At 34.3% G+C, this 11,753-nt stretch overlaps 1 pseudogene; it reads left to right on the top strand.

The window, feature by feature from the left end:
- Positions 1-8,416: 8,416 nt before the first annotated feature.
- LOC149199666 (protein SRG1-like) lies at positions 8,417-11,156 on the top strand (annotated as a pseudogene).
- The last annotated feature ends 597 nt before the right edge of the window (positions 11,157-11,753 follow it).

Raw genomic sequence — 11,753 nt, 5'->3', positions numbered from 1 at the left:
TTTAATGTTTATAATGTTGTTGTTCTTTAAATTTGAATGAATGTTTTTTTTAGTGAGATTAGGTCAGTTTTTTATTAGGGTCATTTTTATTGTTATTATTATAATTTCTAGGTGTTTAGGTATTGTTATTTCTTTCAAATCAGTATTGGTTGAATGGAAGTAATTTTAAAGTTTATATTTCCATTGTTTTTTGAATTTGAATGGATGTTTTTTTCGTGACTATAGGAATCACTCACTAGGTTATTTTCATGCCATGGTCAGTCCCACCTTTACCATTATAATCCTTAGGTGCCTAGGTATGTGCTTAGGTACTCCACTACTGTTTAATCCCTAGGTGCGAGGTGGATGTGAAAAGAATTAAGAGAAAACATGGTGCACAAATTGCTCTTCTCAGTATTATGAATAAGTTAAATAAGAATACATTGGAGAAATCAATAATAAATCAATGCAGTGAGACTAAACAGAGGTGGATGTAGGCACTGGAAAAGAATTAAAAGAAAACATAGAGCACAAATTTCTCTTCTTATTACGAATCAATTAAATAAGATTACATTGGAGACATCAGTAATAAATGACTGTAGTGAGACTAAACAGAAATCAATAGAACTCACATAAACTAAAACAAATTGTGACACATGGATGGACAAGTGGTTGGAATTAGATTCCCTGACACTCCCCCTTAATTTCAACTACAAAAAATTAAATTAAGATGTCTATGTTGGTAGTTGACAACTAATTAATGTAAATTTGGGTAAATTGTATTAGTTATTGACAAGTTGGTTTCATACCGAATCAACAGTTATGTAACGGAGGCTCATATATAAAACTGATGAATGCCCGAACTATTGTATGGAGAATCATTTATTGATTGAATAGAGATTCCAATCCCTTGCCCCGTGGATGTTTCCTTGACACCCTGTCAAGGTTTTACCATGTAAATCCTGTGTTATTACTTGTGTGTTTGCATTCAATTTTCCTGTCAGTTACATTCTTTTCTTGGTTAATCTATAACTGTAAATGCCTTCTTTCTTTCTTGATCAGTAACTCATCTAACTACAAATGGTATCAGAGCTAGTTGAGTTGAGTTTTTTTTGTGCTAGTCGAGTTGAGTGAAATGCGTGTGAAAGAAAAGACTACGTGGTCATTTTTTACCTCTGCATGCTAGAGCAGAGAGGGACCCATTTAGAGTTGAGCCTACGTGGTCGAAAAGGCTGCGTGGTTTTTTTTACCTATGCGTGCTGGAGCAGAGAGGGACCCGTTCAGAGTTGAGCCTGCGTGGTCATTTTTGGAGGCAATTGTGAGATTACCAGAGGGAGCCGTCGAGGGCCTATTGCTGCATACCCATCAAAGGAGAAGAGCCTGCTATGCCTCTGTAAGCTCAAGTGTTGGATCATTGCCCGTATCATCTCTGCCCTCTACGTGTGTTCTCTGCATGGACTGAGGAGGCCGTCATTGTCGGTTCAGCCACTGTTGCGCTTTGTAAACCATGAGGAGGAAGGCACACCCCTGTCCAGAACTCGTGGAGTTGTTGCTGGCTTGGAAGGCCGCGTGGTAGAGAATCTACCTCTGCATGCCAGAGGCGTGGTCGACCTGTGTGTTGGTCCTGTGTGGACTAGCGAGGAACCTGCCTCCATCGTTGCTGGAAACTCTGTGTTGTTTTCATTTGAGAAGAAAGGAAGAGCCCTGAATCCGCTGCCACCGCTTATCAGAGAAAGAAGCTGCCGAGTGAAACGCTGAATGAAGTATGGAGTGTCCCACCGCTAGTTGAAAGAATCACGCTGCCACTATTGAAAGAACCATGTTGTGCACCAGTTTGATTAGCAGAAAGCCTATCTGAGTCAGCTGAAGCCAAGAGTGTCCAAAACAAAAGAATCGCTGGTTTTAAGAAAGTAAGGTAATTTTTTTTATTTTTTTGGTTGAAGGGTTTCTCTGGTAAAGGAAAAGGGGAAATTTTTCGATTCTGGAATAGTAACAGAAAATTTGAACAAATTTTTTTGAATGGGATTAGATTCAATTTTTTTTTTATAAACAAGCTCAAATTTTTTAAGGTTTAAAATTGTAGAAAGGAGTTTCTTTATTAAAAAAAAGGGCTCAAATTTTTTGAAGAGGAAACCAGAAATTGAAGAAACCTTAAATCCTTATTTTATTTGAGAAACCTATTTAATAGAAGCAAATTAGAAAGAAATGGCCAAGATGTCGAATGCAAAATTTGAGGTGGAGAAATTCACCAGCAAGAGCAATTTTGCTCTTTGGAAACTGAAAGTTAGGGATTTGTTGGTGCAACAAGGGTTGCACAAGGCATTAGACGGGGCAAATAAGAAACCTGCAACCATGACTGATTCGGACTGGGAGGACTTGGATGCCTGAGCTCTCAGTACCATCAGGTTATGCCTGGTGGATGAAGTTCTCTTCAACATTGTTGAAGAGAGTACAGCTTTAGGTTTATGGGAAAAACTGGAAAAACTATATATGACAAAGTCGTTAACCAATAGAATCTATCTGAAAAGACAACTGTATAGTCTTCGAATGAAGGAGGGTTCAAGAGTTGCAGAAGATTTGAATGTTTTTAAGACACTTATGTGCCAATTAACAGATATGGAAGTTAAAATTCAGGAAGAAAACAAAGCTATAACCTTTTTGTGTTCTCTGCCCGAATCATGGGATCACTTCGTAACTTCAATCAGTTTGAGCATCGCTGATTCTTTGAAATTTGAATCAGTTGTGGGAGCTCTCTTGTCTGAAGAAGTACAAAGGAAATCTAGTATTGAAACAACTGCATCAGAAGCCATGATAGCTAGAGGATGGTCAGAGGAAAAAGGAGAAAAAAACAAGGGGGTCTTCCAGATCTAAATCAAAGGGAAAGAAGTGTAAGGCAAAATGTTGGCACTGCAATAAAATTGGACACCTGAAGAAAGACTGTTGGAAACGAAAAGAATCTGATAACCCGAAGAAGGAAGCAAATCAGGTTGATTCAGGTATGATAGACGAAGTTTTATCTGCTAAAGAATTATGTATGATAGATGAAACTTCACCTATATGTAATGTCTCTCAGGGTTTAGAACGCTGGTTGTTAGAATTTGGTGCTTCTCATCACATGTGTCCACACAGAAATTTGTTTACTTTGTATGAAAATGTAAATGGTAGTTCTGTGTTTATGGGTAATAATGTATCATGTTAGACTATTGGGATGGGAAATATCTGGATTAAAATGTATGATAACATAGTTAGAACATTAACTAGTGTTAGACATGTACCTGATTTGAAGAAAATTTTGATTTCTTTGGGAGTGTTGTATTCATATGGTTATAAGTTTACAGGTTAGAATGGCGTGTTGAAAGTATTTAAAGGTGCCCTAGTTGTTATGAAAGCAGAAAAGGTTGGAAATCTTTACAGAATCAAAGGAAGTACTCAGATCAGTGAAGCAACAATTATGTCAGAAAAAAGAAGAAGCAGGTACTCGCCTATGGCATCAACGATTGAGTCACATGGATCTGAAATCTTTGAAGTTGGATTTCTGTAAACATTGTGTGTATGGAAAACAGTGTAAACATAGATTTAAAACCGGAAATCATAATAGTAAAGATATTTCAGACTATATTCATTCTGATCTGTGGGGACCATCTCCTATTGTATCATATGGAGGTGCTCAATATTTTTTAACGTTTATTGATAATTTCTCCCGTAAAGTTTGGGTCTCTATGCTAAAAAAGAAAGCTGATGTATTCAATGTCTTTAAATAATTTAAAGAAATGGTAGAGAAAAGAACAGGCAAATCAATTAAATTTTTAATAACTGACAATGGTGGTGAATTCACTTCAATAGAATTTGAGAAATACTGTAAGAATGAAGGAATTGTTAGACACAAAACTGCTTTTTATACTCCTCAGCAAAATGGTGTTGTTGAACATATGAATCAGACTCTTATGGAAAGAGCTAGAAGCATGATCAACAATGCTAACTTGCAAAAGGAGTTGTGGGCAGAAGCAGTACCCACTGCTTGTTATTTAGTTAACAAATAACCTTCAGTAGCAATTAATTGTAAAATTCCTGAAGAGGTTTGGACAAGTTAGTCTTGTGATGATTTACATTTAAGGATATTTGGCTGTGATGCTTATTCTCTTATTCCTAAAAATTAGCGTTCAAAATTGGATCCAAAATTGAAATGCTATGTCTTTGTTGGGTATGACTATGCAGTGAAAGGATATAGGTTGTGGGATCCTAAATTGCGGAAGATAGTCATTAGTAGAGATGTAACATTTGATGAATCTTATCTTTTAAAGTAAAATGTTGAAAGAATTGAAGAGGAACGGGTATCTCCAAATCAACAAGTTCAGTTGGATGTTATACCTTTCAGTGACAGTCAAAAGGAAGAAGAGACTTCTGGAGAAAAAGGTGTTGTAGATACAAAGGAAACTGTTGATGTTTCTAAACCAGTTCAGCAACCAGTCACTCTAAGAAGGTCTACAAGGGAAAGAAAAACTCCCAAAAGGTATGAAGATTCTACTTCATATTTTGTTTTGATTACTGAAGGTGGGGAAACTTCTTGTTATCAGGAAGCAGTAGATGATACGGATAGCGAAAAATGGAAAAAGGCTATGGAAGAAGAAATGGATTCCTTAGCCAAGAATAATACCTAGGATCTTGTAGAACTTCCCGAAGGGAGAAGTGTTGTTGGATGCAAATGGGTCTTCAAACTGAAACGAAAATTTGATGGAAGTATCGAAAGGTATAAGGTGAGACTGGTAGCAAAAGGGTATTCTCAAGTTGAAGGTATCGACTTTCATGAGATTTTTTCACCAGTTGTAAAACTTGTTTCTATTCATACTGTGTTGGCACTAACTGCATTACTTAACCTTGAGTTAGAACAGTTAGATGTTAAAACAACTTTTCTACATGGTGATTTGAATGAAGAGTTATATATGGAACAACCAGAAGGTTTTGTACAAGGTCGCAACAAAAGATTAGTTTGCAAGCTCAGGAAATCATTGTATGGTCTGAGGCAGTCTCCCAGACAATGGTACAAGAAGTTTGATTCCTTCATGGTGAGCCAGAACTTTATTAGAAGTGAGTATGATCATTGTGTATACTTCAAAAGTTTCAATGGCATATTCATTATCTTAGCTTTGTATGTTGACGATATGCTTATTGCAAGCAAAAGCATGGAAGAGATCAATAGGTTAAAGGCTCAGCTCTCTAGGACATTTGATATGAAGGATCTTGGAGCAGCAAAACATATCTTGGGCATGGAGATACACAAAGACAAGAAAAATGGTAAGCTTTGGTTATCACAACAGAAGTATGTGGAGAAAGTACTTGAGAAGTTCTGCATGAACAATGTAAAACTTTTTAATGTTCCATTAGCTTCCCATTTTAAGCTTTCTTCGGTTTTGGGTCCTAGAATTGATGAAGAAAAACAGTATATGTCTCATGCACCATACGCAAATGCTATAGGCAACTTAATGTATGCGATGGTATCTACAAGACCTGACATTTCACATGCAGTTGGAGTTGTCAGCAGGTTCATGGCAAATCTAGGTGAAGAACGTTGGCGAGCAGTGAAATGGGTGCTTCGATATCTAAGAGGCACAAGTGACCATTGCATTATCTTTAATGGTAGTGAAGGATCAGTTTGTGGATATGTAGATGCTGATTATGCAAGTGATTTGGACAAAAGAAGATCTACTACAGGTTATATCTTTACTCTTGCAGGTGGAGAAATTAGTTGGATGTCAAAGCTTCAAGAAACAGTTGCGTTGTCCACTACCGAAGTAGAATATATAGCTACTTCAGATGCCAGTAAAGAAGCAATCTAGTTAAAGGGTCTACTTGATGAGATTGGAAGGACGCAGGAGAAAGTGAATGTTCTTTGTGATGGTCAAAGTGCTATTCACTTGGCTACAAATCCTGCTTATCATAGTAGAACCAAGCACACTGATGTAAGGTATCACTTTCTGAGACATGTGATCGATGGCGGAAAAGTAGCTCTTCAAAAGGTCCCTACGCGAGACAATTGTGCAGACATATTCACAAAGTCAGTTACAGTAGAGAAGCTGTGATGGTGTTTATCTTCTCTTGGCTTGTAGAAAAGATGATTAATGGGCATGGGCAAGGGATTAGGAAAATTGTTGTCAACATGGAGTTTGTTGGTGGTTGACAATTAATTAATGAAAATTTGGGTAAATTGTATTAGTTATTGACAAGTTGGTTTCACATCGAATTAGCAGTTATGTAACGGAGGCTAATATATAAAACTGATGAATGCCCAAACTATTGTAAGGAGAATCATTTATTCATTGAATAGAGATTCCAATCCCTTGCCCCGTGGATGTTTCCTTGAATCCATGTCAAGGTTTTACCACATAAATCCTGTGTTATTACTTGTGTGTTTACATTTAGTTTTCCTGTCACTTGCATTCTTTTCTTGGCTAATCTATAACTGTAAATGCCTTCTTTCTTTCTTGATCAGTAACTCATCTAACTACAGTTTATTGGTGTATCTCTCAGCTAGACTTACAATTTTAGAAAGATGGCTTCAACTAGATTTATTTTTCTTCTTCTCTTCTTGCAAATCCTGTAGCTTCTAAATTTTTTCATCTTTTTATTTTTTTTGTATCATTCAAACCTTAGTTTCTTCATTTCTTTGTGCAGGTCTTCCATTGTTTCAGGCTATCTAAGCATGTCCTAGACTTCTTAAAAAATCGGCTTGTATGTGGATTGTTGCCACATGTCATCTTTTGTAGTGTTCTTTTCATCATCAATATTTTGATACAACATAAGTTCATAATACGATTTCACCTCTTTAAGACTCCAAAACCTGAAAATTTCATTAATATTTTCATCATCCAAGTTGTCTTCAAGGTTCGTTGTTGCAACCTCTATGTAGACCTCATCTAGACATGGTGTTGCAGGTCATGCTTGAAGGAAATTTAGTTCTTCTTTATAATATTCGTTTTTACGTACACATTGGAAATCAATGGTAAGTTTAAAAACATTGGCAGAACCACATTCGTTTTATTTTTTGTTCTCTGAAATGCGGCCTTTCTCCTGTTGCACTTACTTTTCTACGCTTCCTTTTCTACCTCTGCCTCTATCTCTATTTTCTCTTTGAGAGCTTCCTTCTTTGCCTCTGCCTCTATCTCTCCCTCTTCCAATTCTTTACTAACTCGTGTTGTTGCATGCATGTTGTCTTCCTCTTAGTTTTTAGATTCAAATGGGCTTCTCTCACTGAATATGTTGATATAATGTTTTTGTTGCATCATCTAACACCATTCATCATTGGGAAACAAGTCTTCATCAAACTTTACATCAAAAATATTAATTGTTGGATTCACCATAATACTAGTTGCACTAATGGTAGCTTCATTGTCATCAGCAAGCACTATTGTTGGACTCACTGAATTGTTATCAGCAAGCTCTCTTGCTAGATTCACCAAATTGTTATCAACAAGCTTTTTCGTTGGATTCACCAAATTTTCATCAGCGAGCTCTGTTGTTGGATTCACCAAATTGTCATGAGCAAGCTTTGTTGTTGGATTCACCAAACCATTCATCTTCAACTGGAGTATTCCCCCTTACACCAAAATTCCTTTTCGTTTCCAAATCTTTTAAAAAAAATTCAAACATCTCAGCAAGCTTTGTGGCTCGATTCACCAAATTGTCATGAGCAAGCTTTGTTGTTGGATTCACCAAACTCTTCATCTTCAAGTTGACTATTCCCCCTTACACCAAAACTCCTTTTTGTTTCCAAATCTTTAAAAAAAATTCAAACATCTCCTATTGTTGCTTTGAATTTCCTTTTTGTTTCCAAATCTTTTAAAAAAAATTCAAACATCTCCTACTGCTACTTTGACTTCTTTCTTATCCTTTTGGATTTTCCCATTTGAGAATTGGTTGAGAATTGGTTAACTGTAGATTAATAAAAAAAACATCTTTGTGATGACTCTTTGCTAAAAATTTTACAACTTTTCACAAAAACAACATTTTTACAAACCCTTTTAAAACACCTTACAAACTCTTTTTCAAATCCTTTGAATTTTTTCCTCAAAAAAATACTCTTTTAAACAACACTTCAAAAAAAAACCCCTTCTAACAATACATAACCGTTAATTTTCATAATCATCACTAATTTAACTTTGAACGGATATTTATTTTAATGTACATATTGCAGTTGTTTTTCAAATCAAAATTAGTTTGAATGGAGATTGTTGAATTGAGAACGCAAACCGCAACCATACTTCCTAAAATCAAAGACTGACCAAGGAACCACGCAAATAACATGTCTGAATCATTTAAATTTGACCAGAACGTAACAACTGTCAATGGGAAATGTTGAATGTTGAATCAGAATGATACGTCATTTTTTGATGTCACAGTATAAATTCCATATGGAGTAATCTGTGAAGTATAGTTTGTTTCTATGACATACGAGGCTTCTACTCCCCTTCGTTCTTTCTCCACTCTCGTGGCCGCTACAGATGCAAATCCTTTCCTCATTCCAATTGGGGGCGGAGTGGAGAGTGACGAGGAGTTTGTCAAAAATCATGTCCACGAAGGTGCTGCTGAAGTTGTTGTCCGGCGTTACATCAGAACCCGGGAAGAGAGGCCGACGGTCTCATTGCTTGCGTCTGCTGAATTCTCAATCCCTGTTATTGACATGAAGACGCTGATACTCTTGCAGGGACAAGATGATCACAGAAAACAAGAAATGGAGAGGCTTTCCGATGTCTGCCAGGAATGGGGTTTCTTCTAGGTTGGTAACTTCCCCTAGCAAAGAGGTGTTTTATAGTCTGGGTAAGGTATATATTCGGAGAATTTAATGTGTTTCACTGAGATACTTATAAATTCATTTACATCTTTAATTCTAATTTGAGATTAAATTAATCATATGCCCATCAATATTTCTCATAACCATTAGATACATAAACAAATAATTTAACTCTACTGATTTAAGAAAAAGGGATTTCTTCTAGATGGTAAGTTTTCCCAGATGTTTTATAGTCTGGGTAAGGGATATATTTAGAGAATTTAATGTGTTTCATTATTGTATTCTTTAATTTTAATTTGAGATTAAATTAATCATATGCTTATCAATATTTCTCATAACCATATAGATACATAAACAAATAATTTAACTCTACTGATTTAAGAAAAAGAGGTTTCTTCTAGGTGGGTAACTTTTCCAGGGTGTTTTATAGTCTAGGTAAGGGATATATTTTTATAGTTTGGGTAAGGGATATATTCAGAGAATTTAATGTGTTTCACTATTGTACATGACATACTTCATAAATCCATTTACATCTTTAATTCTAATTTGAGATAAATTAATCATATGCCCATCAATATTTCTCATAACCATATAGATACATAAACAAAGAATTTAACTCTATTGATTTAAGAAAAATGGGTTTCTTCTAGGTGGGTAACTTTCCCTAGCAAAGAGGTGTTTTATAGTCTAGGTAAGGGACATATTCAGAGAATTTAATGTATTTCACTATTATACATGATATACTTCATAAATCCATTTACATTTTTAATTCTAATTTGAGATTAAATTAATCATATGCCCATCAATATTTCTCATAACCATATAGATACATAAACAAATAATTTAACTCTACTGATTTAAGAAAAAGAGGTTTCTTCTAGGTGGGTAACTTTTCCGGTGTTTTATAATCCGGGTAAGGGATATATTTTTATAGTTTGGGTGAGGTGTTTTATAATCAGGGTAAGGGATATATTTTTATAGTTTGGGTAAGGAATATATTCAGAGAATTTAATGTGTTCCACTATTGTACATAACATACTTCATAAATCCATTTATATCTTTAATTCTAATTTGAAATTAAATTAATAATATGCCCATCAATATTTCTCATAACCATATAGATAAATAAACAAAGAATTTAACTCTACTGATTTAAGAAAAAGGGGTTTCTTCTAGATAGGTAACTTTCCCTAGCAAAGATGTATTTTATAGTCTGGGTAAAGGTTATATTCAGAGAATTTAATGTATTTCACTATTATACGTGATATACTTCATACATCCATTTACATTTTTAATTCTAATTTAAAATTAAATTAATCCTATGCCCATCAATATTTCTCAGAACCATATAGATACATTAACAAATAATTTAACTCTATTAATTTAAGGAAAAGAGAAGGAAAAAAAAGTATATAGCAGGTTTTTGTTCCTCCTAACCAAATAAAAAGTTGGCTAAAATGGATCTGTTATGTAAATTATGAATGCTAAATTAGTTACGATGTAATTTGTGATTGCTAAAGCACGAGATTTGTGAAAAACAGTAGATTGATGCTAGGGCATTATTTCATAGATTGTGAACCATGGGATTCCTCATTCTTTAATAGATGAGATAAAGGCGGTCGCTAAAGATTTCTTCAACCTTCCATTAGAAGAAAAACAGAAATCTGCTCCGCAAGGAGGAGACCTCAGGGCTATGGTCAGCTGTTCGTGACAGCTGAGGATCAAACGTTGGACAGAGGTGACTTGCTTGTTTTGTAACTCAAGCCCAACCAGATTAAAAATCAAGTCCTCTCGCTAACTGTCCCCACAAATTTCAGGTAGCAAAAATTAGGACTGTTTTGTATTGATGAAAGTGGGTATTGTACGGTTGAGAGGTATGCTATTGAGGTAGAAAGAGTCGCTCAAGAGGTGTTGAGTCTGTTCGCTGAAAACCTGCATCTGGAGGATGCTGATTATTTCAAGATTGTGTTTGGATTAGAGCTTATGAATTTGGTGCGTATAAATTTCTATTTGCTGATATATTAATCTTACTTACTTTCAGCTAAGTGTAATTACATTTATTTCCATAGTAGGTTAAATGTTATGGTCAGTTCAGATTTAATTCAGTTTCATTCCAATTATGGTTGATGATTTAATTCAGTTTCGTTCCAATTATTGTTGATGTTTTTATATAATCTATTTAGTTATTTTGAATATTAAAAATAGCAATCTCTACCCGGTTTCTTTGTTACTACCCCTTGCCCTAAACCAAATCAGACCCGACCTTGTTCTCGGATTGAGTCCTCACGCAGATGGATGGAGGGGAGTAGCATTGCTTCTCCAAGATGACGAAACTGTACGCTTGCATGTCCGGAAGAATAATCAATGGATTCCTGTGGAGCCCATTCCTTGAAAGTTCAGTTATTATTATTTCCAAAAAAGACTATACGTTCACTGTCATCCTTGTTATTTGAAGAAATTGAATAATTCCTTGAAAGTTCAGTTATTATTATTTCCAAACGGGTAATAATTACGTTAATAAATGTGCTTAAAGTTGCATTATGTTTAATGTGTAATTTTAATTTTAAAAGAATAATAATTATGTTATTTATTTTGGAAAAAGTTTAAAATTTTAATTTTATTATGAATAATTATTAAGTAGATGGTAAAAATTTAACTTCAACAAAAAAAAATTAAGATATTTTTAATAGTATTCATAATTTAAATATTTAGATTTATATTGAAAATAATTATTTAATTTTATCTATTTAATTTAAATTAATTAATTGAAAAAAATATTCATGGCTTTTTAAATATATGATATTGATAAACCATAATATTTTGCCATAATATTATAATAAAATTTATGTAAAAATTAAAAAACCTTTATAATAATTTTTTTATATATAAATCTCCATAATTAAACATTATTTTATATATATATATAATTAATAATAATATTTAAAATAAAATTATACTTTAATTAAATCTCATGAACTATTTAGTTTTC

The sequence above is a fragment of the Pinus tabuliformis genome, chromosome 2_1 (genome assembly GCF_031772625.1).
Source record: "Pinus tabuliformis cultivar Carrire ecotype Pingquan chromosome 2_1, CPIR1, whole genome shotgun sequence".
Lineage (NCBI taxonomy): Eukaryota > Viridiplantae > Streptophyta > Pinopsida > Pinales > Pinaceae > Pinus > Pinus tabuliformis.
The sequence above is the reverse complement of the archived record's forward strand: the minus strand, read 5'-3'. Positions and strand labels throughout refer to the sequence as shown.